Here is a 27,374-nt window from a genome sequence, read left to right on the forward strand (position 1 = left end):
GATGAATGAACAAATGAGGATAAAATTGCATATTATATATATCAAAATTGAACATACAAGCATCTTTTGACCTAATAATTCCATTGTTGGAAATATAAAATACCCTTTAGGTATACTTGCAAAAGTATACCAAGTTGTATATTTTGTAATAATATCAAATAGATGGTTAGGGCATAATCTACATGTCCTAAAAATAACTGTGGGTAGTCGTAAAGATTAATGTTGAAGCCACAAAACTCACCAGGACCACAAAAGTGCTTAGTCATCTGTTTCTACTGAAGACTTTGTTCCTTTGAGAAAACTCTTAATCTCTTTTGCAATATTACCCAATTTTTAGGACAGTGATAATTCCAGTGCCAAGACGAATAGCACTGCCCCATTAACTCCATTGCACAGTCTTAACCAGGTTTCACGGATGCATGAAGAAATCAACCCTCTTTTTTTCCTGAGGGATGACTACTGAAAGTTTCCCCAGGACAGCGCTTGAAGAGTCGTGATACATGACATTATCTGTCTAAACAATCTCTCCCCCAACCCAACCCAACCAAGTAAAAAACCCAAAACAAAATAAAAAGGGAAATAAAAGAAGGAAGGAGAAAAAAGTCATTACAACTCTCAGTTTTCTACATCCTTAAAACTGGGGACTGGGAATGTCCTTTGGGATTCTAACCCTAAACTTCTGTGACTGCATGTCACACGTCATACATTTCTACTCTTTATATGCCCAATTCCTTCCTCGGGGCTCATTAATCTAAAAATCCATTAGGTAAATTTTTATAATCTTTTTAAGCAGCACATGGGTTTTTTTTTCTGAAATTTTCATATTCATCCACTGTAATTAAATTACTAGAATCACAAGACATACCAAAGAAAGTAAATTTAAACAACCACCATTTCACAAATATTAACTAAGTAGAAATGCCTACTAGGCAATGCGCTCTAGAGGTGACATGCCCTGGGCCATATCTTACTACTATTGAAAAGAGTTTAGTTTTTTAGGAGATCGCTCAATTACCAACACTTGGAAAGAGATGGTAGAAAAAGAAAAGATATTGCTGTCTAAATCACACCTTTCGTTATTATTGTCTAAACATGGGGATATACAGAGCTCCAGGGAAATTTCTGGGGAATCGCCCAAAGGATTACAGGGCCTGAGACATCGGGCGTGCTCTCCAGCAGGTGAACTTCATAATGGGATAAGGGGAGAGCCAGCGGCCCACCACCTGGATCTTTTGCATCAGAAATACAGGAGTTCTCAAAGGAGATCAATTCACCACCACAATCATGAAATTAGAGGGATGGACAGACAGACAGACAGATGTCGACTGAAGCCCTTCAATGATAGCTATCGACTTGCTCGACAGCTGACCGGTGATCTCAGAACATTGAGTCTGCAGGCTAAGGTGGCAGGTGCAAAAATCCTTTTACCATTATTCCTAGCAATCATTGGGAATTTATCTTCCACGTGAAACTCAATATTAAGCTCTTTAACTGCACACTGTTTACAGATGGTGTCCAGATGGGTCATCCTTCAAACATGTCACACTGACAGTGGTTGGCAGTGACTACGTTGCAGAGTTCACCTGCTCCTCCAAGAGAAATCCCAGCCAAAAACCTGGGCAGCACTAGCAATCTCTGACCTTGTGGCCACTTCAGAATCTCCCATCTTAAAATGGCCAAGACGCCAGCAGGGGGACTCTGACGTTCCTGAGTATCCAAATGGTCTGCTCTGGAACCCTCTCACCTCCATTTCCAGAAATTCCTTTTGCTCAAAGGACAACTGAAAATGTCCACTCTCCTGCTCCTCAACAGCCAATTGAAGGCCTCCCATAGTGTTGCACAATGAGGCAACAGAAACTCATTGCCCCAATTTCATCACAAAATCATTTTGGAAACAAAAATCACAGCATAGATAAGCACATTTTTAGACAGGCGTGCATACCTGACCTAATTAAAGAAGAAAAAGCCACTGTTCCTTAATTCTTCTATAGATCATGGCTTGCTTCTTATCTGTTTCCATTTTTCCTATTAATCCAGATTTTTTTTTTTTTTGGTGACGAAGATCGGCCATGAGCTAACATCTGTGCCCATCTTCCTCTACTTTATATGTGGGATGCCTGCCACAGCATGGCTTGCCAAGCAGTGCCACATCTGCACCTGGGATCCAAACCGGCAAAGCCTGGGTTGCCGAAGCAGAATGTGCGAACTTAACTGCTGCGCCACTAGGCCAGCCCCCAATCTTCCTCTATTTTGTATGTGCATTGCTGCCACAGCATGGCCACTGAGACAGTGGGGTAGGTCTGTGCCCAGGAACTGAACCTGGGCTACTGAAGATGAGTGCACCGAACTTAACCACTAGGCCCCCAGGGCTGGCCCCAAATTCCATCTATCTTGACCTAATTTAATAAGACATGCACATCCCTCAATAAGAATACTCATGTGGGAAGGACTTAATAAAATGTTAACTGCTAACAAGATACACAACATTCCTTGAGAAAATATATGTGAAAATTTTCTAACAACGAAGTCATTCTCTAGAAGTTTACGGTATTATCAGAGGCAGCCTTGTGTTAGGCAAAGAAAATCTGACAACCAGATTCCTAATGTCCTCTCCTCCACTTCTGAGCTATAGGGAACGTCTCCTGAATCTTCCCATTCCCTCTGTAAATTGGAGATGCTCTTGTCCAATATTCTGCTTACATCACAAGCTGTCATGAGGATCACATAAGCTGATGGATGTTAAATTATTCACACAACAGTAAAACATTATTATTGATACCACTACAACCTCTCTTTCATCATTTTCCTTGCAATCTCTCTAATTTTCATCTAAGCAAACACACTCATAGTGACCGTATTCCATGAATTTGTAGGAGGAGGAACATGCTTAAACTCTCCTACCCAGTCCGCTTAGTTTTGTGCTTTTCTTTCTTCCTCACAAAAATCACCTTTTTTTTTTTTAGGGTCAATCTGTAGGATTTTAAGGACAATATTCTGGTCACTTTCAAGAAAAGACACCTGCCTATACATTTGTCTCTTAGTAAGAAATCGTATCTGACTACTAACAGATTAACAATAGAAAAGAACAACAATGTCAACCACAAAAATACAGAGAGCACTAAGGCTCTGACAGCTTGTCTTAATGCTGGAAAACATCTCAAGCCCATTCAATCTGTTGACTGGGACCACAGGTTCACGGGGATGTCGCCATCTCTCGTTTCCACACCACGTGTTACCAAGCACACAGGAGCTGATGATTGACACACTCTGCACCTGGCTGCCTTGGCATTCTTAGCGCTGTCTAGGAACATTCAGCTTTCTTTCTATAGAGGACTTTTTTTAACCCTCATGCAGAAAAAGCTGAAAATTTCATTGAGTGCTTTCACAAATTATCTTAAAGATCTTTGGGACATAAGGCAAGAAGTTGTGCCAGTGAGTTACCCATGGGTCCTAGGCACCTTTGAATAACAGGAACTCAGTGGGTATTTGCATGCCATGACATTTATGATTACGAGTAGGATTGGGTAATAAAATAAAGGTTTCAAAGGATTTAGGGCCCATGCTTCCTCTTGCTTCACAGATCCCCAGGCCATTGAACTTCCCAAGTGGCCTCATCCTGCACAGCTGAACTCTCCAAGCCTCTGGGGAACTTCGTCAGGGGAGAAGGTCTTCTCATTTCATTATCAGATGTGAGCACTGAGAAAGATGGGGCCTCCCTCCACCTCTGCCCGTGACATCCCAGCCAGCCTAATGAAGAGAATAGGGTCCTTGAGGTTGTAGGGCTTTTCTCTCTTCTACAGAAGAAGCCAGTTTCCATCTTATGGCGGAGAGGGCAAACAGAACACAGGGGAAGGCAGTCGGCTTGTGTTGAGCATTTCCGACCTCACTCGCTGGCCTTCTCCCATATCCTTGGCTCCTTTCCTTTCCCATAACCCACAGTCTTCAAAACCTCAGGTTTCAAAGCACAGATTATTCTGCTTCTCTATTTCTGCAAGAAATTCCAATAATTTCTCAATTAGATGTTAGAAGACAAATGTGACTGGAGGAGAGAATGACTGAAACCCCCTGACTCCTTCTGGGGTGTTAGGACATGTCCAACTGATACAGCTGCAGATACGCCAAGTCTTGGAAGAATTCCTGACAGGGGAGGAGCAGGAATTTTTAATCATTATTCATTCAACCAACTAATGCCTTAGTGTTTTATATGTGCCAGGTGCTATTTTGGGTGAAGGAGATGCCTAAAATTTTGGGACCTGAAGAAGTTTAGAAAGGATGTGGATCAGACATTAGGTCCTGCATTTCTTGGAGCTTAAATTTTAAAGTGGAGAGAAAGAGACTGTCAGGAAATACATCACATGTCAGATGATGAGGAGGGCAGGGAGTGCTGGGTGGGGGTGGGACTGCTGTTTTATTTTAGATATTTATGGAAACCTCAACAATATGGGGACATCTGAGCAAAGACCTGGAGGAAGTGATGAAGCGAGCCCCATGGTGGTCCTCCATCCCATGACCTTGGCCTCAGCCTTCCACTGGATCCGCACACCATGCTGTGCCTTAGGCCTTCGTTTCCTGGAGCTGGAACTGCGACTGACCCACCAGGTGTCTTATGTTATCAAAAGCTTTATGTTCATGGGTTCTGTCTCCAGGGGGTGGGGTAGAACCAGAGAAGTAGGCCCAAGCCCAAATCTCACGTTGTCCAATTTTTATTACTCGGGGAGCAAATTTACCTGAATGAAAACAGTGTTGGAGGGGCCGTCGATGTCTCCCAGCCCAAACGCCTATTACTTGGGCAATCACTTCAATAACACCAAGGAGATGGATTTCCCAGTTATTGACGTTTAAAATATTGGAACCAAAGACAAATCAAAAGTCCAAATGAAGGTGAAGTGCTTTCGATAAATATGCTAAGATGACTTCCTGAGATAAATGGAAGGTTCCAACAGTGCAGAGACGAATAGAACAAAACCCAACTTGATCAATTCGTTTATAAATCAAAATGAAGAATTAGTGATGGGTGCTGAAGAGAAGACAGATAAACATCAGTACAAATGTCTGGGGACAGGAATGCTCGAAGCACGAGAACATGAGGAGGAAATCAGAACCGTTTTCTATAATTCATTACGTATAACTATAAACACTAAGCTTTGTCAAGTTTTCATTATAGAATCATAATGGTCTCAACCATCAGCCACAAACCTCTTTAGCAGCTCCATAGAAACGTGAAATTAAGGAACGCCTTCAGGTACTGTTACAAGAAGTATCAGCACTAGTGAGCTTGACTTGATATTGAGACAAGAATCTAGTGCTCAGCGTGATCAAAATCGGAGAGCACAGACATCCCTTTGGAAAACTCTGATTTCATCAGACTGCTTCTATCTGGGTTTATTCATTGAAAAAATTTATTCCAGCTGTGGCTACTGCTTCATTCCTTACAGTGTGGAGGCTCCCGTCATCTGCTGAGAAATGCGCAACAGCAGCAGGAAAAGAAGATGTTCCCAGAGACTTCATCCAGCCAGGCAGCTGGTTTATTTCAAAAGAAGAATCCACTAAGCTACCTACCAGAATTGCTAAAATTAGGAAAAACCAACAATTCCAAGTGTTAGTGAGGATGAGGAGCAACTGGAATTTTTCACAGGCTGTTGGTAGGAGTGTAAATTGGTACAAATCCTTTAGCAAACTGTTTGGCAGGATCCGCTAAAGCTACACCCGCTGAGGGAGCAATTCCTCTCCTAGGTGTGTACCCAACAGAAATGCCCACAAAACACTCACTAAAGACAGGTGTAAAATGCCCAGAGCAGCGTTATTCATAACATCTCCAAAGCAGAAACAACCCAAATGTCCACCTACAGGAGAGTGAAATACAATGAATAAATGAAGTGCTATACAGTAATGAGCGAAGGAACTACTGCTATATACAAAATCATGGATGACTCTCACAGATATAATGCTGAATGAAAGGATCCAGACAGACGAGCATATACTGTACAATTCTGTTCATAGGAAATTCAAATACAGGCAAAATTAACCTGATGGCAGAAGTCAGAGCCATAGTTACTTTCGGGGAGACCATACTTGGAAGGGGTACAGCGGGAAGCTTCTGAGGTACTGGTAATGGTCTGTGTCTTGCACTGGGTGGAGATTACATGAGTGAGCTCACTTTGTTAAAAAGGAGAAAAAGACAAGGAACCATGGAGCCTATATTCCAGTAGGGGGATAACAAACACATAAAAAATAGCTTCAGGTAGTGTAAGTACTATACTAATAAAACATTGGGCAAGGTGATCATGACTAGGGATGGGGGCAGGAAGATCTCCTGCTGAGGTGAGAGAGGGTCTTTCGGAGGAGGTGACCTGTGAGCTGATGAATAGGAGCCAGTCTTGCCAAGACCTAGAGAGCATTCAGGAAGAAGGACAGACAAGTGCAACACAGGATGAGCTGGGCATTCTTGACGTACAAGGCCAAGGAGGCTGGCAGTGACCGGGGCTGGAGTGAAATGCAGGTCAACAGACGGGCAGGGACTAGATCTTAGAAGGCCCTTGAGGACTGTGTAAGGCACAAGATAAGAATTTCACAATAATAAGAAAAATCATCCAGTTTATTTTATTCTACTGCACTGCTTAGGCATTGATGGGTTTTAAGCAGGGCAGTGACATGCTGTGGTTTATGTTTTCAATGGCAACTCAGGATGCTTTGTGGAGAAGGGACTGTAATATAGTAAGACGTAATACAACAATTAACATAATATTAATAGTTAATAATATACAATTAAGATTAACGTGCAATTATTAATAATATTGCATAATAATTTATCATTAGATAAGACATATACCAGGGAGAAGTTTAGAAGGATATTATATCTCATTTCCAAACGAGAGATGATGGTGGCAGGTCCACGGCAACAGCGGACATGAAGGGAAAGAAGCAGACAACTCTGGGATGTATTGTGGCAACAGAGCTGACTAGACTTCCTGAAACACTGTACGGAGGTGCCAAATAGCAAGGAAGAAGACTAGGATCTTTTGGCCTGATGAACAGAATAGATAATGACAATACCAAGTGTCATAACACCAGGGAATGAGATCTAGAGGAACCGACTTAATTATTAATTTATTTGTGTGTTAATTAATTAAGCCATAGTGGGGAGTGGGGAGAGAGGAAATCCAGAGTTCTATTTGGAGACATTAGATGTAAGGTGCCTGTCAGACATCCACATGAAGATGACGCAGCTTTGAAGTTTAAGGAAGAGACCAGGGATGGGAACTTCAATTCGGGAGTCATCTGATTTTTAAACCTGGCTTCATGAGATGAGCTCCTCTATAGAGGGAGCGAAGTAGAGAAGAGAAGCCAACTTTGAGAGGTCAGCTAAGACGAGGTGGAACTGGGCATTGTTGCAGGAGGAGCCAGGAGAAGACTCTCGTCAGGTCCAAAAGAGAGATGAAGAGAGCACTCATGGTGGGTATTCTAGAGCTTTTGCAAGGATCTACAGAGCTGACCTGAGCAGACGAGGTGAAGTCACAGTCCTCCACGTACTGAGCCTTGTCAATAGGATGTAACCAGGCCATCCTGATTGGGGAGTTTGATGAGCTTTAAAAAAACAACACAATTTCTAAAAGCATGTAGTACAGTTTGGAAAATTCAGGAAATAGAGAGGAAAAATCAGTCATGATCCTATCAATAATAAAACTATTATCATTTCTATTACCTTCCAATCTTGCTCATTTTCCATTCATAGTTGAGCTTAAAGCACCTAAGGAGTGGAGCCTACTTAGGTACCGTTCTCACTTACCATTAGCCATTTTTCCATAATGCTACATAGCCTTCATGAACCCCCTATTTAATATCTGCCTAATATTCCATTCAATGCTTGCACTGCAATGTAATTTACCACTCCCCTCTTTTTACACTTCTCTCTAGACTGATTCTAATTTCTTCTTAGTATAGATAATGCTGCCATAAACATCATTGTACATGACGCCTTTCCTTGTTTTGAGTTATTTCCTTGGGATAGAGTCCCATAGGTGAGATTACTGAGTTAAAGGACTAGCTAAGAACATTTTTCGTAAAACTCTGTTTCAGATCATGTGGAGTCTGAGGCAAGATGGGACATCCAGAAAAGAAAATGCAGACTGATCTCAAACAGGGACTCAAGAGATTTGGCAAATCTAAGTGCATGTGAGCGGAGGGATGTGGGTGTGAAAAGCCAGAATCAGAGAGAAGGTTCCCTCACAGGAGGCCAGAGCAGAGGTATGAGACGCTGCTCTGGGGCTTGCTTCACCTCTCACGACTCCTCAGAGATGGCACTGGGCCGACAAGGAAGCTGACCAGGAAGCCGATTGAGGTAGGACACCGATGTTATCTCAGGAGCAAGCACCTAGTTAACAGTGCAGGATGCAGGAGAAAATGGCTGTAGAAAGGTTAGAGGCACAATAAAAAATGCATGAGTAAGAACCAGGTATGCCACAGTCGGCTAGAGTCAGAGTCTGATTCCTCTCCAGAGGAGCTCACCATGTACCGGACTTCTCAGCTTCTGAATGTCCCCTGAAAGTCGTTAGTTGTTCAATAGGGATTGCCAGTGTAGGGGGACCCTGGTCATGGGGTGGGGGACAGGGTGGCATCTAGGAGGCATATGAACCCCCTGAAGTTATATGGAAATTTTAATGACAGTAAACCATGGAGGCTGGTGAAAATGCAGAGTTCCAGGTCCCACCACCAGAGGTTCCAATTTAATAGCTTTGGGAAAAACCCAGAAATGGGAGTTTTTAATAGATATTACAGATGTTTTGATGCAAATGGTCTGCAGGTCATAGTTTGAGAAACTTAGCAAAGTTTCTCCTTCCTTCCGGGCTCATTAAAATCATATTCCTCTCTTATGGAAGCCACTCACGGAGTCTTTCTGGAGTCAGCACCTTTGATTTTGACCTTCCCAGTTACGTGAGCAGCATGGCACTGAGGAAAGAGCATGGGCTTCTGAGTCAGACCAACTAGTCCTGATCCTGTCTCCTAGAAGCCATGTGTCCATGGGTACATTTCTTAATTACTCTAAGAGTCAGTTCCTTCACCTGCAAAATAGTTGCATTTTATACTGGTTTGGTCATGATATTTTGAAATATTGGTATATACAATATTAATAAAGATGCTCCTAATATGTAAAATTGGAAGGAATATAAATTTCTAAAATCTAAAATTTATTCAAGAATCACATAATTTCAAAGCTGGTGGCCCAGCTGATTTAAAGGACATTTATAATACTGCCACATGGGAACACCACCTTAGTGGGGAACAGAAATAGCCAGAGCTTTGGTCAGTATCTTTGAGCCACTCTGTCGTTCAGGTGCCTCAGGAGTCTGCAGTGTGATTTTGGTGACTACGGAGCTGTTATTTTAACAATCTCTGTTGGTAAATTACAACGATGCCATCTGAGTATTCATTAAGTGGGGGTGCTGGTGGTGGAACAGAGAAATTTGTCAGAAACCAAGAACTTTTGAATGAAGGAACAAAAGTTAGACACAGTGAAAACTTACTATTAGGTACGTATCTATTTGTTGTGTTTAAAATTATACTTGTGGAAAAACTGCTTTTGAATTATGAAAGTTCTGAAATATTTGAGTAAATGAAATATTCAAGAAACTCATCCATCTCATAAACTGTGATCTCTCTGTTATAGTATTTTCTTCAAAGATCTGTCATGAAGATGAGTAAGATAGCAGGCATAAATAAAGTAGCTGGCATATACCATCTAAATTGGTTATTAGGTTTGGAAATTTAGAGCAAAACCTACAATTTCTTCTCTATTCTCAACAGAGGGAAACCTGTTCACTTTAAATCAGAGTAATCTTAAACATTTTTGGAAAATGAAGGATTTTCAGAACAACAAAAATTTTCCATTCAATACTGAGAGCTACTTCCTGCCCTGTCCCGCTGAAAGGCTTTCACAAATGACCTACAAGTTCAAAAGATGCCTGGTAGAAGTCCTCAGCTCTTGGATTACTACGGCAGCCCGGGAGTGGATAGTGAGCTTGTCTCTCTCTCTCCTTTACTGTCTCTGGTCTTGACCAGATTGTCCTCTACTTTGCATGCTCTTAGTCAAAGCAAACGACTACTTCTGAGAAAACTGCTCCTTTAGAAATATTTCTTATAAAATCCAGTCACTATTCTTGCCCCTTGGCTCACATTTCTTTCCTACAAGACCAGGGTTATCTGAACAGCCTGAAAACTTAGCAGTTCTACAGGGTCATTATTCTTAACTTTTGGAGTGGATCCAACACAGGAAACAATAAAAGACTTCCAGAAGGTTTGCAAGCTCAGCTGTCTCTGACACCCCTCCTCACTCCGCAAAAATATTTGAATGAGTTTCTTACTGTGCACCTGTCGTTAATGTCACAGCAGAGAAACTCGCCTTCACCTTGCTTCTATCGTTACTTAAACTGCATTAAGGAACAGTAATTTAAAACCTATGGTGGGAGGAAAGAGAAGTTAATTTTTAAAAAATATCTCCTACTTTCTCGTTGGTTTTCAGTACAAAACACTTTCAATCAAAGTGATTTCTGGTAGCTTTGTTGAGTCAACAGATGGGTCATGTGGTCCTTAACAATTAGTCACTTTGGTTCTTTCCTTTTCTTTTTCCACATTCCTGCCCTTTTTTTGAATAAAGGTTTTGAATACATTATTTCATCAATTTTTTGAAGAGTGTTTTAAATTATAAACCTGTTTAGAATTTATAGAACATCTCACAGGGTTTTGCCTCAAAATGTTTAAGGAAACAAGAGGTAAGGATTCAAAAGCTTCCAGGCCCTTCCATCATTCCTTCCAAGGTTTCAATGGAACTGTGTGGGGAGTTTCTTGTCATCAAAGCCAACATCAGGGTGTGGTGCCTTGTATATTTTATGGGAGTCAAATGAGAAGAAACATTACTTTCTATTGGAAGACTGGGTGCAGTGAGAGCAAGTGCAAACATGAAGAGTTACTTAGGTATATTAGCGTTTTAACGTAGGGACTCTACAATTTCAGCTGGAACTTCTGCAAAGATTGCTTTTTCCTCTAAAAAATAAGACTTTTTTATTTGGCTTATTCAAATTTTCTCCCCTTCTAGCAAATATTACTTTGATGAAGTTCACTCCCAAGAGATCTCATGCCTTTTGTTGAGATGCAGGCAGAAGATCAGGCCACTGGATGCTAATATTGTCTGTGGGTTATGCAAGCTTCTTGACCAATTAAAACTTTTGATTAGACGGGCCAACTTTTCTCCTGTCAAAGCTGTTCATTGTTGCGAGTGTCACTGTTGCATCAAGACAGCAAGTCATAAACGTTCCAGATGTAGTGCTCCTACTCAGAAGACCTCAGGGCTGCATGATGAGCAGGATAGCCATGAGGCTGATGATAATGAAAACAAAGAGGAGGAGGAGAGCAGTAGCTCAGGTATCCAGAGGGCACATAGTTCTGTAGGAGGTTCCTGTGTTTTCTTTGCATATAACAGAACAGGCTTTAGATTTTATTATCTAGACTTGACTGCGGGAAAATTACTTAAACCTCTCTGAGCCTTTGTTTTCTCATTTGTAAAGTGAGGAAGTATACACCTCAAGACAGTTGTGAAATTGAGGTAAGACAATATCTGTAAAGAGAGTTAAGTACAGGGCCAGGGACCTAATGAACAACCATGAAGGACATCTATTGTTAGTGTGATATTATTAGGTCAAAGACCAAAATTCTCTCAAATCTTTTTTCCCTAATTTCACATAACATTGCTTAAATCATGTGCAGAGGTGAGGGTTTAGACTGTGAATGGAGCTGGGTGACATTTCCCCTGTCCTTCTGAGAAGCAAGATTTATTGTTTATCATTACCATTTATCTACACGGGAACATTCTGTCCAGGAGGAAGAGAAGTAGGAGGGGTGCCCTCTATTCATTTCTGTCAACCATAAAAAGATGCAATGCGTGCCCTGCACCAACAGCATTCTGCACGTAAGGATAGGGCAAATTGCTTGTAAGATATATTCTCCAAGCTGGCATTTATGGATTTGAGATAATTGTGTATCATATTTTGTGCTGGGCTGGAGATACAGAACAGGAGTGACACAGTTCCTTCTTCACTGGCCACAGGAGGTAGTCCTTCTTGAAACGCCAAAGAGAATTTGACTTTTGTTCTTTAGAACTAACTTCGGATCCAGTTCCATCAGTAATCTTAGCTGAGTGTGTACGGAATGTATTACACAGGGGTGGTGGAAAGAGGACTCGTAAGATTGTCACAAGCCAGGCAAAGATGGAAGGAACAGACATAATGAATTTAAGATAAGAAATACATAGGCAAGAAAGTGTGCATTTGCCTTTACTTTGAATGACTTCAAATATTACCCTGGTTCTGCTCTAGGAATGTAAGGATCTATGTCCTTAAGGAGCTCAGAAGATTTCATATCCGTCCTGGAGGTGTTGACCAGCAGCTTGGAGAACACTCAAGTGAGATTCCTTCATGCTTAGGTGTGATCAGAGATAAATTTGGTCTCTGCAAAACTGTAAGAGGTGGCAAGAAGCTGTTGGAGAAGTTAAGACGAAATCTTCTGAGCAAGGCTGCCTGCTCAAGATTGGAAAAGTTCTAGAGTTTTAACTATGTTTTTTTATTTTTTATTTTTTTGTTGTTTTGGGTTTTTTTGAGTGTGTGAGGAAGATTGGCCCTGAGCTAACACTTGTGCCAATCTGCCTCTATTTTATGTGGGGTGCCACCACAGCATGGCTTGACAAGCAGTGCCAGGTCTGCATCCGAGATCTAAACCCACAAACCTGGGGCCACTGAAGTGGAGAGAGCAAACTTAACCACTATGCCACTGGGCTGGGCCCTAACTATGTTCTTTTTAAAAGGCAGAAATTAGATTTTTCTTCTCAGCTCTACTTGTCTTAGCTCCAAGGGCTTGCCCTGGACCCTTCTGAATTTTTTTTTTCACTGGTATGAAGTCCAATTTAAAGCTAACTGCTTTCAGAGAATCCACATCCCTGCCTTCTGCACAAGGCAACTCTGAATTGCTAATGATTCATAATTTCTTCAAGTCATAGGCAATTCTATTAAGCTGTATTGAAGATTTCTGCTCCAGCTCTGGGTTAACATAAATACCTGGAACCAAAGAATAACCTCTCCCAGCTACTTCAATCACCCTGCACATCCGTGTCTAAGTTACTGACGCTCATGCACTTCTCAGAACAAAAAAGACACCAAAAGCCTCCTCTTTGCTCATCACTGTACCATCAGCAATGAAGTAAAAGGAATAAAAGAGAATCATGGCTTTATTATGTTGTTGGAAAAATGCAGTGTTTGAGCAATGAAGTAGTATGCCCAAATCAATCATTTTAATTATATAGATTTGATTCTAAATCCCAGGGTTCTGGAAACAGTAAGAAATGTCACGGGTAACAATGAATACAGTGAGGATGGCTTGGGTACTGCAGCCTCCAGCAAGCATGACAATTTAGTCATAGATGACGATGATAAGAGGGGAACAAACAGCCCCTGCCAATTTCCACTTGCAAATTTTTTTAAACAAATGGTAGGAAATGAGTTCCAAGGAGAGCTTGCTACCAATTAAACTAATCCAACTACTGATAGCACTGCTAAAAAAATCGTTGGTAACAAGGGAGAAAACTGGGCCCCTATTTCACATGCAAAATCAAGTAGGATCTGGGCAACCTGTCAATTCCACAGCATCATCACAAATAGATGAACGGGGGGCCGGCTCCATGGCCTATTGGTTAAGTTTGGTGTACTCCGCTTTGGCAGCCAGGGGTTCGGTTCCTGGGCACGGACCTACACCACTCGTCAGTGGCTATGCTGTGGTAGTGCCCCATGTACAAAACAGAGGAAGACTGGCATAGATATTAGCTCAGGGTGAACCTTCCTCAGCAAAAAAAAAAAGAAAAAAAAAAGAAAAAAAAGATGAGCAGTTACTATTTGAAGTTCTTGGTTGAAATACAGAGAATAAAAGTTGATAGTTTTCACGAAAGAACTGCCCATACTTTGGAGACTGAGGTCAGAAGGGGCCTGCAGCAGTTGTCTCACACGGGCAAGGCATTCTATTTTGGAGGATGCTTTTTCTTCATCTAACAACAGTGGGTAACCCCAGGATGAGTGACCAGTGTTCTTTCACTGAACCCTGATCTCATTTCTTTCCTAGAGTCCTCCTCTCCTGTCCACGCCATGGGGACATGTGGACGACGAAGGGAAGGAAGTTTCATTTCTCAATGTTGCAGTTAACTCTCTGCTTGCTGATGGGTCCCTCCAGGACAGACTTCCAGTACTTTTCCATGTGATTCAATTTCATATTCTCTTCAGCCAATCTACAGCTGTGGTTACCTCAGCTTAACAACGGATGTCAGCATCAGCCGATGCATTCCGTATTAGGCAATTAAGCAATTTCATAAAACATTAGGTCTGAAGATTTTTTTTAAGGGTTCAATTTTTTGTTCAAAATCTTGTAGTTTTTTTTTTTTAAACCCTGTTAAACAAGAAGGCTAATTTAAGAATTTGAGAGGTAACACAGGAAGTTTATAAGCACAGTAATCCTTAACTCAGTCTTAACTCAAAATAATCCTTAACAAATGCTTCAGGGATTATTAAATTTACATCCTAAATGACCATGCAGTCTCTCTGAGAATGTTCGTGTTATTTCTCACCCAAGTTTCAGAAAAGCTATAGTGGTCCAGCTATTTAAATACTAATTCATACAGGTCAAATGACTTTGACTATCTTACGTGTCAGCTGTTTCAAGTTATAGTACCTGTAAAGCAAATCTATTACTGAAGTCTATTTTTTCCAAATGCAGATATTATTAATCGGATTACAGAGCATTAAAATTATAATGAAAGAATCTCAAACATAGCATTAAATTATAGAAAGGGCATGCACCAAATTATTAACACTCAAGACCTGTGAGTGGTGAGAGGAAAAGCCTGGTGTGTGTGCTTTTCTGTGGCTCAGTTTTATGCATGGAGAATTCTCACTTTTATAACTAGAAAAAGAAATTATTCTAAGAAAAAAATAACTCCTGGAGAGCATTTCCCAGTGTGCACAAGGGCAGGCGGTCAAGCGGCCCACAGTCCTGCCGAGGGGGCAGGCTGTCTGCCTGTGTGTCCATCAGCCCACAGGTCTCTCCGTGCATCACAGGCAGTGGTCTGCGTTCTCCGTACTTATTACATTTATAACAAACTGCCATGAACTGTAAACTTTCACCCAATTTGGACTAGATCATTACACTACGAGTAGATTTTTTTCTTAATTTGGAAGGAAAATGATAAACCAGGCAAGTGTGGAGCAGCAGAGTGACCTGCAATGTCCATAAGCTAAGGAGGGGCCGGGCTGCCCTTGGGGGCCACAGCCCCAAGTGCCACCTGCACAGCAGGGTGACGCCTGGCTGCCCCTCACTGAGCCTGCTCTACAGGAGCTCAGAATTCTCCCTCATAATGGACATTCTTATCTTAAAAAAACAAGCAACATACCATGCCTCGACATCATTAATCCAATGATTATTTTCTTGGAAATACTAATTGGTAGTTCCTGGGTTCAAGGGAAAAGCAGAAAAATTTTCCTATTTCCCTCTTTAGAAGAAAGACTTTCCAAAAAAGGAAAGGAGAATTCCTAACAATTGTCTACAAGTCTCCTCTGTTCATTTCCCTTTTCAATTAAAACATAAATCAATATTTATTGAGCACCTCCTTGGGTCCTAGAGACACAGCGGAAGATCGGTCCTCACAGAGCTCAGACTCCAGCAGGAGGAGGAATGAACACGGTTAGTAAGACACAGGCCGGCTAGCAGGGGGTATGGGCCAAGCAGAAAAATAAATCGGGCCATGGCCGTAACAAGTGAGGGTGGGAATGCTGAGATTTAGAGAGGGAGCTGGGGAGGTCCCACTGAGAAGGTGAGGCGTGAGCAAAGATCTGGAGGAGGTGAGGGAGAAGCCTTAGAATATCTGGGGGAGAAGTGTTCTGAGCGGAGGGAGGGCGCGTGCCAGGGCTCTGAGGGAGCAGCCTTACCAGCAGGTGGAAGGAACAGAAAGAGGCAGGAGGGGGGAGAGGACAGAGTACCAAGGAGTAACAAGGAAGCCTCCCGCAATGACATCACGTCAATCCCAGCTCCCCCTTTTTTTTCACTGAGGTATAATTGACATACAATGTGACACTAGTTTCCAGTGTACAACACAATGATTTGATATTTGTATATATTGTGAAAGGTTCACCACAAGTCTAGCTAATGTCTGTCACCACGTGTAGTTACAAATTTCTTTTTCTTACGCTGAGAATTCGTTAAGATCCACTCTCTTAGCAACTGGCAAATACACAATGCAGTATTATTAACTAGAGTCACCATGCTATACATTACATCCCCAGGACTTATTTATTTTATAACTGGAAGTTTGTACCTTTTGACTCTCCTCACCCATTTCACCCATCCCCCAACCTCCTGGCAATCACCAATCTGTTCTCTGTATGTATGAGTTTGGTTTTTTGTTCTTTAAAGAGTCCACATATAAGTGAGATCATATGGTATTTGTCTTTCTCTGTCTGACTTATTTCACTTAACTTTATGCCCTCAAGTCTATCCATGTAGTCACAAATGGTGAGATTTCATTCTTTGTTATGGCTGAATAATATTCCACAGGATATCTATCCATCTATCTCACATTTTCTTTACCCAGAGATGGACACTCAAGTTGATTCCATGTCTTGGCCACTGTAAATAATGCTGCAGTGACATGAGGGTTCATGTATCTTTTTGAGATAGTGTTTTCATTTCCTCCAGATAAATACCCAGAATAGGAATTGCTGAATTGTATGGTAGTTCTATTTTTAATTTTTTAAGGAACCACCATACTATTTTCCATAGAAGCTGCACCAATTTATATTCACCAACAGTGCACAAGGGTTCCCTCTTCTGAACCACATCCTCACCAGCAATTGTTACTTCTTGTTTTTTCCAGATTTCTTGAAGCCTGTCTGCACTTTGACAGGTAAAGCCTGATGAAACCCAGATGAAGACTGGACTGGGGTCTGTCCGAGGTGGTTGATACAAGAAATATAAAGGATGAAAAAGTGAAATGACTGACAACGTCAATTGCATGTGACGGGAGAACTGGCCAAGTGTGGGATTTTTCATTCATGAATTCAGGAACTGAGTGTCTGGCAAGGTGTAGACACAATTCTGGCCTCAAGGAACCCATTTGGTCTACTGGGAGGTACGTGGGTAAGCAGTATATAGCCTGAGCTGGTGACACAGCAACACAGTTTCCACCACAAGTTCGGTGGAAACTGAGATAGAGGCTGAAATGACCAGAGGTGCATTTATAGAGATGGCATTCTAAGTTAAGTCTAACTGATGGCTAAGACTTAAAGAAAAAGAAAATGGAGGAAGAATGGAGAAAGAGAAGGAGATACCATGTGTTCAAAGATAGAAATTAGGACAGGCAAAGTATATTTGTTTTGCAGGCAATGATCAGACATATGCCGGCTTGAATGGAAAGTTTGCATCGGGCAGTGATGAAAGATGAGTCAAGAAAAGATTGTAACTTTTTATGGACAGATTAACGTTTTAACTTATAGGCAAAGGAGCTTCAGTTAAGGTTTATATGGGGAAATGATAACGGCATGTAAAGAAGCTTAGACAGAAGAAACATTTGGGAGGCAGCAATCGTTGGGTACAATACTGAAATGTGAAGTGATAAAGGCCATGACTGGAGAGTCCAGCATGGAAATGCAGAGGTGTAGACAGCTGCTCCAGATATTTAATAAGAGTTATACAACTTGGTGACTGCTTGAAAGAGTTATTTGTATATTTTGAATGACTTAAAGATGTTCGCTAGCAAACTAGTGATAAATTTTGAGACGTTTTAAAGGGTTATAAAAAAGGGATCTGGTGTGAATATTTTAAATTTGAGTGATGATATGTCAAAGGTTTGGTTACAGCTGGGAGAGCAAGTTTCCTACGAGAGGTCAACACTAAAAATACAGATTTGTTAGGGCTAAGTTGGCAAATGATTGTATTTTTCCTTTTTCTGTTTTATCGAGCGAACGCAATTTCTCAGTGGGTTAAAAATAGAATAGCCATTTCATTCACTGTTCAAATTGGGCCATTTTGGGGAGTGAAAAGGGATATATTAATAATTACATTGAGACAATGGGAAGAAAACTGAGACTGTTCAGAGCAAATCAGGATGCATAGATCCCAGTTCATGAGCTCCATCTTCCTTTGTTTTTTCGTGCTCGGTCTATGCCTGGGATCCGAACCTGCAAACCCTGGGCTGCAGAAGCAGAGCGTGCGAACCTAACCACTACGCCACCAGGCTGGCCCCTCTATCTTACTTTTAAAAGAGAGGGAGTTGACATTTGATATCTTTATTAGTGCTCTTGGTTTTTCAAAAGGAGTCAAGTGATTCAATTAGTGTCACTTTATTGTGATTTTAGACTACAGGTTATTCTGCCCAAGGATTCGGTTTTAGACATCTAAAAAACAAACGCAGTGCTAAATGAAGTAGCCTGTGTCATACAACTCCTCTCTGTGACCTCCTCCTGATGCTCCTACGGCTCCTGAAGTGGACGGGAGCATCATGCATGCTCTGGCTTGACGCTGGATCCTCTGATGTAAGGTGCCAGCTGAAGCAGCATTTTACTTGAGTTGTATCTGAAAACAGGAGGATCGAATAAATTCCCAGGGAGCTGGGAGAATACCTGAAGGGTGTAGGTGTGTGTGCTGTGCACCCACGTAGTTGGGGAGGGGCAGGTGGGGAGTTTTCCTCAGCCTGTAGCTGTGATGTGTCTGGTAGTCGTCTGCTGCGCGTACAGGTTAACAGAACCACAAAATTGATATTCACACTGAGCAGAAGTGTGGAGGGTGTCCTGGCAGCTCTCAGGTGGAAAGGCATTCCCATACAACTCAAAATGCTGAAGAAAGCCATGATCTTTCAGACTAGACGTTGTCATCTCCGTTCATGAAGATGTCAGCACGGTGTCCTTCAGATTAGCTTCCTTCCTTGATGGACACCTCAGTAAATGCCGGGATTATTTTTCCAATGGCAGCTGGTCTACTTTCTTTTACTGTTTATTAAGCTTTTTGCCTTGATTGTTTATTAGGTTTTTTATTTAGTGTAGATGCTTCACATTTCTCTTGCTGCAAAGGGAAACAAAGTGTGTTTTGCTGTCATCCTGTGACCCGACCTTTGAAACAACTGTGTCGTCTGGTGGCTGTGTTATTCCTGCTCTCAGTTGTTTTATGTCTCAATAAGGAAACGTCCCAACAATTTTTTTTGAGAAAAATCTATGATTCTAAAAACAAATCTGTTATACATCTTGCCTTCAGAAGGAAAGATTTTTCTATATATCCATTAGTTTCAGTTTAAAAAATGAGATAGAAGCTGTAATTTAAATACGGCATCAGAATCAAACATTAAATGACTTCTATGGTTCCTTGAGAAAATGACACAAAAGCCAGAGAGGAAGGAAGGCACAAAGAAGTGATAGAGATAAGGTCATATTTTACATTTTCAAATAGACTAAATATAAAAACAAAACATTTTGATAAAATGAGATGATTAACAAAATTTAAATGAGCAATATCTGACCTCCATCTGTCTACAAGTTGCCTACCAGCCCGTATATCTGCATATAAGACAGAAACCTTAACAATGATAGAGTCTTCAAGAGCTGAACAACAAATGGACAGAAAGGAAAAGAAAGGTCCCCAAATTATCTTTTCAGCTACACATACACACTTAACTCAGGATCTTGTTGGAAAAGAGAAACAAAAAACATTCCTAATTCTAACTATGAATCTTCCATTATGTGGGGACAGCTGTGAGGATCAGCAGGGCACAAAGTTTGTGTTTTGATATAAGCTGCTGTATTTAATGTACGCCAGCGTGTTGTCAGAATCTTATAATATGACCACGATTGCTAACTTTTATTTTGAAAAACTGACTTTTTTCATTATTTGCTTTCAACTTTTTAAAATTGCCACCCATACTTTGTATCAAGTACAGTTTTATCTTTTTTCTGGCTTGATTTCTTTGTAGTGACATAAAAACTTACTGTGAAGCCTCCTGGGGACCCTCTCTGATCCCGTCACTGTCCCTGCCTCCCCAGAAACAGACATAATCACTAGCCTGAACTTTTCAAACACTATTTTTATACTTTTGCTGCATATATGTTAAGAGATAAAAGGCAGTGTTAATTTATGGGCTATTCACCTTTCATACACGGTAGCACCCTCCCAGTGTGATTCAGCGGTTTGCTTTTTTACCGCTCAGTCTTATGCTTTCTAGAGGGATCTCTTGCTTGGTTACTTTTGCCCTTTTGGTGCTACATTTAAAAATGAAAAATTTATAACCTGTTATTAATAAAATAGGAGCTTTTCTCCCATGACATTTATAGTTTATGTATCCATTTCTTTTATATCATTAATATGGTGGGAATCATTGTCTATAATGTTGTCCTTTGTGGATTAAGAGGGACCACTTTTGGCAACCACCGAAGAACATACTAGACACGAGGTGCTTGGGTATAAATGGATTTAATTGTTCTGAAATTTGTCATTTTCAACATCTCACCATTTTACAGGTCAATAATGTACTTACTCCTTTAATATGGGTTTTTTAAAATGTTATATTTTCTTCATCTAAACAGTTTCCATTCTTTTTTAAATTATGTATTTGTTGGCTTAAAAATAATAAGACAATTGCTACTAATTCTTCAGATATTAAATACTGACGTGTGTATAAAATCACACGTAGCTTTGATTAAATACCATTCACCTGCTGCTGTTCACTGTTAACATCCTTTTCTGAATGTCTCCCGTGCTATATTTAAACACTTTGTTCATGAAAACCTCACTCAAGAAAAAAAGTAATTTTCTATTAATCTTGAATATATTTTATACATAAGCAGATGATTAAATTTAATGACGTAATAAAAATACGGCCAGGAAATAAAAATGAGTTTCAACAGGGAAAACTGTTGGTTAATAATGAGGTGAGAAATCAAACTCAAAGTACGGGAACATCTGGCTTTCTACAAATAAAGCATAAAACAATTGAGGTTGGAGTGAATCACCACGACATGGAAGTAAGCACTTCGAAGAAAGTGTGATACTGGCTTCTATAAAGATGCAGCCCAAAGTAATTATCTTATTCCAATGTGCACTCACCAGACACCCTGTTTGACCTGTTCTGGCTCAGAGACCTAGAAGGCTCCTTGGAACTCCCTATGCTGCCAATGAACGGAAAACACTGCCGGACAGATACTGGGTAAAGGCTGCTTAAATCAGAAGCACACACATCTGTACCCAATCTGGAAGGACTGGGAGTTATTAAATAAATACACAGAGTCCTTTACAAATCAATTGTAGTAACCCAGCCGAGATATCACAGCAGCATGATTTAATGACTCAGCAGTGTCTGAGAAGAAAAGGCACCTTGAAGTGTTTGATGCTATTTGCCATGAGGAACAATCTCATCTAAAGGATTTACTAATTCAAATTACCAGAATTTTTCTCTGTATTTACCTTAAGGAAATGTTCAAACATCTAAGGTCAAATGCCACATGGAATGATCTCATCAAATCAGGGAAGGCATACCCTTAGGTTGGGTGGCATGTAGGTTGGAAGGAGGGCACTGTCTCATTACCCATCATATTAGTAAAGACTAATTGACACCAGAAGCTGGTGGTTTGGATCTGAAAAGGGGAGGGGGGTTTTGGGTAATGGGGAGAAACCATCAAGAAAACCCCGGAGAAATCATTCTCAAATGAAAGGAATCCATTGCAGGCCTGGGGAAAACTCAGTTGATCATATTCTATCTACTCCATCAAAACTTCTGACAGCTTTCAATTGAAAAATTTATATGGAACAACAGACGACTCCGAATAGCCAAAGCAATCCCGAGAAAAAAGAACAAAGCTGGAGGCATCACAATCCCTGACTTCAAAACGTACTACACAAAGCTATAGTAATCAAAACAGCATGGTACTGGCACAAAAACAGAAAAACAGATCAAAGAATCAGAATTGAAAGCACAGAAATAAAACCACACATCTACAGGCAGCTAATCTTTGACAAAGGAGCCAAGAAGATACTATGGAGAAAGGAAAGTCTCTTCAATAAATGGTATTGGGAAAACCAGACAGCCACATGCAAAAGAATGAAAGTAGACCATTATCTTTCACCATACACAAAAATTAACTCAAAATGCATTAAAGATTTGAATGTAAGACCTGAAATCATAACACTCCTAGAAGAAAATACAGGCAGTACACTCTTTGACATTGGTCTTAGCAACATCTTTTTGAATACCATGTCTACTTGAGCAAGGGAAACAAAACAAAAAGTTAACAAAAGGGACTACATCAGAAGTAGTCCTAAAAAGCTTCTGCAAAGCAAAGGAAACCATGAACAGATAACCCACCAACTGGGAGAAAATATTTGGAAATCATTTATCAGACAAGGGCTTGATCTCCAGAATATATAAAGAACTCATACAACTCAACAAAAAAACCCCAAACAACCCGATCAGAGAATGGGCAGAGGATATGAACAGACATTTTTCCAAGGAAGATATACAAATGGCCAACAGACACATGAAAAGATGCTCAACATCACTAATTATTAGGGAAATGTAAATCAAAACTACAATGAGATATCACCTTACACCTGTCAGAATGGCTATAATCACCAAGACAAAAGACAACAAATGTTGAAGAGGATGTGGAGAAAAGGGAACCCTCATTCACTGCTGGTGGGAGCGCAAACTGGTGCAGCCGCTATGGAAAACAGTATGGAGATTCCTCAAAAAATTAAAAATAGAAATACCATATGATCCAGCTATCCCACTACTGGGTATCTATCCAAAAAACTTGAAATCAATGATCCAAAGAGATTTATGCATTCTTATGTTCACTGCAGTGTTATTCACAATAGCTAAGATGTGGAAGCAACCCAAGTGCCCTTCTATAGATAAAGGATAAAGGATCTACAGATAAATGGATAAAGAAGATGTGACACACACACACACACACACACACACACACACACACACACACACAGGAATACTACTCAGCCATAAAAAAGACAAAATTGTCCCATTTACAACAACATGGATAGACCTTGAGGGTACGATGTTAAGTGAAATAAGCCAGACAGAGAAAGACAAATACTGCATGATTTCACTCATATGCGGAAGATAAACAAACACACGGATAAAGAGAACAGATTAGTGGTTACCAGAGGGGAAGGGGGTTGGGGAGTGGGCGAAAGTGACAAAGGGCACATATGTATGGTGATGGATGAAAATTAGACAACTAGGGGTGAGCACGATGAAGTGTATTCAGGAATTGATAAACAATAATGTACACCTGAAATTATACAATGTTATAAACCACTATAAGCCCAATAAAATTAAAAAAAAAACCAAAAAAACTTATGAAAGCTTTCAATAAATTAAACTGTGTACAGCCTATGTGAAGACTGCTATCATGTTTAGTCAACATCCAAAGATAAAGAAGAAATATATTCCACAGGTAATTCTTACCAAACTATACAAAAAGACCCCATCACTTTCTGAAGTAAACAAGGTTTTAATTTTTGCTTAAGGACTCTGCGTATTCAAATTAACTCCCATCTCAGTTATCTTAGTTCATGAGTAAACAGCATATGGCATCTGGAAATCAGTCACAGTTGGGTCTTGGGCTACTGTAAAAAGCTAATGGGCAAGCTTGAGAAGTTGGGGAAAAGAAATTATTCCTAAGCAGCAAAATACACAAAAAATCATCTTTTCAGCGATTTTCCAAAAAAAAAACTCCTTACTGTTCCTCTCCTCCCACCATTTCTAATTCCTCTAACTGAAAAGTCTGGTTCTCTTTCTCTTTCCTTCTTTTTCCAAATCGACAATATCATATCCTGTAGCGGCAAAGATGGGGGAAGTGGAGTAGACACAGACCATTAATATAAGAATGCCCCCTGAGCAAGGAATTTCTAAACTTTTAAATTAGAACCTTTACAGATGGATTTGAAAATTTGTGAATTATAGTAAGGTACCAGTCATTCAAAATTTTCTACAAAAACATATCCTTGTAATAATGATATTATCCTATATGACCAAAATAGGAACATTCTTATTTATATTCAACAAAACATTGATGTTTGTGAGAAGAGCTTATTTTTGATGCTTTATATCAACTTCATTTAAAAGATATGTATATATATTTTTAGGAAGATTAGCCCTGAGCTAATATCTGCCACCAATCCTCCTCTTTTTGCTGAGGAAGACTGGCCCTGAGCTAACATCCGTGCCCATCTTCCTCTATTTTATATGTGGGACACCTGCCATAGCATGGCTTGATGAGCAGTGTGTAGGTTTGCACCTGGGATCCGGACCGGTGAACCCCAAGCTACCAAAGCAGAACATGCAAACTTAACTGCTGCGCCACTGGGCCAGCCCCCCATTTAAAAGATATTTCGATTCCGAAATTAAAATAGCAACTATCGCTTGAGATTCTCTAGAATTGTGTGAGATCATTTATGTACATGTATGTATATTTTAGAAGATGTTTTAAATGCAGAAAATCACAAAGAATAATAAACATCCTATATCCAGAATTGAAATTTGTCAACATTATTATATGTGCTCCCTTTGTTTTGAATAAGAAGACAACAGATCACAGAAAAAATTTAATTCCTTTTTATTTCTAAATTGCCAGCCCACTAGAACCAAGCTCTACAAGCACAGAAACGTTTTCTGTTTTATTTGCTAGTATAGTGGGCATTCCATAAGAGCACGTCCTCTCTGCCCTTCCACAGATGTAAGAATTGAGTATACTTTCTTCTAGTACCTTTTTAGATACTTTTACAAATGCTTGAATGTATTAATCAACAACATATAGATGTTTTGTGTCTCGGAGTAAAATTTACATAAACACTGTATAAAAAATATCATTCTGTAATTAGCCTTTTTCATTCAATGCATTGTCAATCAGAGTTCTTTACACATAGAGGAACCTCAATATACTCTTCCTAATGTGGAACCATATTCAGTTAATACAACCACAGAATTCCATTATCAATGTTTTCCAGATTCCTGATTAGAATATTATGGTCAATTTTTACAAGACTCTAACCTGTCCATGCTTGGACTCCTCTACATAGTTCTGGTTTTTAAAATTTTATACAAAATATAGCTCTGAAGGAAGTAAAGTAACAGAATTAAGGAAACGGAAGAGAAAACAAGAAGAACTTGTCAATCTAAAAAAGATAAAGTATTGCTGACTATGGCATATGCATTGTAGGATAAAGTAAATGAGTAATTACTGGCTGACATCGGGAACTTCGATTCTGGCATGGGAAGAAGGAGAAATAAGAAGTTAATGAAGTAAAAACTCTCTAGTCGTAAATATGAACTAGAAGGATCAGTACTAACTCAGATATATTTCTTTTAAAAAAAAATAATTTTCTATTTCTGGTCTCAGAAAGCCCTGGAAATAAGAAGTACCTTGGCACCCACACCCACCTCTAGTACTCAGACAGTGGTTTCTAAACACCATCTCCCCTCCTCCAAAGAAACTACAGATCCTTGGAGAAATAGCTGATCCCAGTTTTAGACAAGGAATATACCACACACCTGGCCTTGAATCATCTTGTCATCCCTCACCTGGCAACCAAAATCAAGCCATAAACAACGCTCAGGGCATGTGAAAAGGTTTCCGGGGCCAACGTCAGCCTCCCACTGGCCAAAGACGGGACAATTCAGCATCAAAAAAGAATAATAGCAACGGACTAAAATATATCAAAATCAAATTCATCTCAAAATCATTGACACATAAAGTATAATTCCATGAGTTCATAATGATACTCAAGAAAAAAATGTTATTATTCACATGCTATGTAATTGAATACAGTTTCTTTTTTGAAACCGCTAAATATGACCGGAGTCCAGCATTTATCCTGCCTTTGCTGTAATAACTATGCATACTTTGGGATAACTGAATAGTTGGGGAAGGCAAGTTCCTTCTTACAGACATTCTTGTCAAATGTTAAACCTGAGTATAACCGAACTTCTAGATCTAACTGCCAAAGATAAGGACGCAGGGGCCAGAAGAATGCAGTCAGCCAAATCCACCCTAGGCAAAACTCTAAGGGGCAAATGATCTGGTTTCTTCAAAGGATGGATGGGGTTGGGGGAGGGACGCAGGGAGAGGAAGGTGGAAACTTTAAGTTAAATCAACCAAGAAAAATGTATGGATCTTGTTTTGATCTAGATTCTTAAAAATAAATTGTAAAAAAAAAAAAATCATTTATGAGACAATTGGGGAAATCTGAACACTTAAGAATAAAGAATTATTACTAATTTAGATGAGATAATGATCCTTTGGTCAGTTTTTAAAAATGAGTACTTAACTTTTAGAAATGGCATTTCATTCAGAAATATTTCAGTTTGTATTGTTTCCAAATAATATGCGGGAAGGGGGAAGCTGGTAGGGATGTGGATGAAGGAAGATTAACCCAGTGTTGCTAATTGTTTAAGCAAGGTAATGGGTGCATGGGGGTCCTTGTGCTCTGCTCTCTGCTTATATGTATTAAAATTTTAAAAAACAAAAGATAAAGGCTTAGGGGATGTTAAAAAACTCTATAAAATGGTGAAAGGCATCATTAGACTGAAGATAATTTTTTCCCTCAAATATCAAAATACTTGGTCAAGGCATACTCTGTGAATCTCAAATTTACATAAAAATGAAAATGCTACTTTGTATTCCAGAGAATCACGCCCTGATACAGATTGGAATGGCAGAGGTCTTTAGTGACGGACCCAAATCATGAGCATCTCAAACACAGCACCTTACAAAGTGCACCAAAATCTGGGTCAACTACGGTCAGCAGCGGCAAGGAGGTGAGTGTTTAGATGCAGGGACCTGACATAATGGAAACGTACAGGGCATCAGAGTTGTCGAAAGTCCTTTCCTGCCTGATCATCTTTAATCAGCCTTAAGTGACTGGTGAGGCTGTTAATGATGCCATCGATTTCTGCTTCATGGCAGAACCGTTGATATATAATATGAAAAAATAAAAATAAATATTCTTAAACACTACTAAAATGAATAGATTTTTATTTTGTGGTGTATCTACATCTGTTCCCTCCACCCCCCTCATCCCAAGCCTCGTTATAAACTTGCTGGTTCTGATAAGCAAAACACAGAAAGAACAGGTGCCTTTGTTGGCGCCGTAGGTAAATTCTGGCACCCGTTTGGACACCAGCTGTGTGCTAATTAGTCTTGTGATTGCCTAGATCACCAAAAATTACAAAACTAAAAATGCTCCTTGAAGCTTCCAGGAACGTGTCTGAATGTTGGCTGGCAGATGGCCCTGAA

General features: G+C 40.1%; 1 protein-coding gene across 1 annotated transcript in view; it reads right to left on the reverse strand.

Annotated features, from left to right (window-relative positions):
- Positions 1–27,374, reverse strand: part of ELOVL6 (ELOVL fatty acid elongase 6) — a 132,462-nt gene that overhangs the window by 18,036 nt on the left and 87,052 nt on the right. The window lies entirely within an intron of this gene.

This window comes from Equus quagga, chromosome 3, assembly GCF_021613505.1.
Source record: "Equus quagga isolate Etosha38 chromosome 3, UCLA_HA_Equagga_1.0, whole genome shotgun sequence".
Classification (NCBI taxonomy): Eukaryota; Metazoa; Chordata; class Mammalia; order Perissodactyla; family Equidae; genus Equus; species Equus quagga.